The following is a 1,045-nucleotide window of genomic DNA, read 5'->3' on the forward strand; positions in this document are numbered from 1 at the left end:
GGAGGGATTCTTGCCAGGGATGGGACACTGGGCTGAGGACACTGGGCCTGGTGGCAGGCATGGGGGAAGAGGGAATCAAGGTCATCACTAGGGACCTGTCCTGCCCTCAGGTACCGGGCCAAACTTGCACCGGTACTTTGCTGGTCCACGCATACTCAGTGGTGTGGAGAGGACCTTTAGTGGCAGCAGCCAGCTCAAGACAGTTCAGGCAGAAAGGAGGACTTTCCAGCTCTGTAGCAGCCAGTAGTACAGGGGCCTGTGCCTGGGGCCAGGCAGGGACCCTAGAGTCTCTCTCAGGCCTCCTTTCAGTTTAGTTTCATTCATCCTGCCGGGCTAGTGCCTGCCAGCATGTGGAGGAAGCACAGACACCAGCAGTTAGCTCCTCTGTCCCTTCCTGCAGCAGCCAAACTCATCTGAAAACAAGCCTGGCCTGGGGCCTTACCCAAAGGTACTCCACACCTCAGATCACCCGCTCTTCACAGCTGGACATGCAGCACATCTACTGAATGTCCCACTCCACCGAGATGGGGTTCCCAGGCAGCCAGAGCCTTCCTCGACTGGGACCCCCCAAAATAGGGCCTGGGCACGCTCCCTGTCCTCAATTGCCAGGCTGGCACCCTGGCGGCGGCGGCCCTGGCCGGGTGCGATGTCTTCGAATTTGGAAACCGCGTGGCCAGGGCCAGGGCCGTCTTGCTCTCCCCCTTGACCGCGTAGAAGCCTGGAGAGCCCACTTCGATCCCCAGCTTGGGAGCTTCAAGGCGGGGCCAGCTTCTCTCCGTTCCGGTGCCAAAGTACCCAGGGCAAGGCCCGCCCAGGTGCTGGCCCGCACCTACTATCGACCCACCGCCGCCCGGGGCAGGCGCGCTCACCAACCAGAGCCGCCTTCCTCGTCACCGCTGAAGGGGCGGGGCCCGGGGCTCAGAACCCCCAGCGGTAGGCGAGGGCGGTGCTCTCGGTACCCGGCCCTCGCAGAGTGGACCAATAGAACACGTCCCTTCTCAAACCCCGCCCACAGGGGCGGGGAGGCGGGCGCAGGCGCACGACG

Source organism: Heterocephalus glaber, unplaced genomic scaffold (genome assembly GCF_053883595.1).
Source record: "Heterocephalus glaber isolate CG9 unplaced genomic scaffold, H.glaber_assembly_v1.0 deba00001444, whole genome shotgun sequence".
Classification (NCBI taxonomy): domain Eukaryota; kingdom Metazoa; phylum Chordata; class Mammalia; order Rodentia; family Bathyergidae; genus Heterocephalus; species Heterocephalus glaber.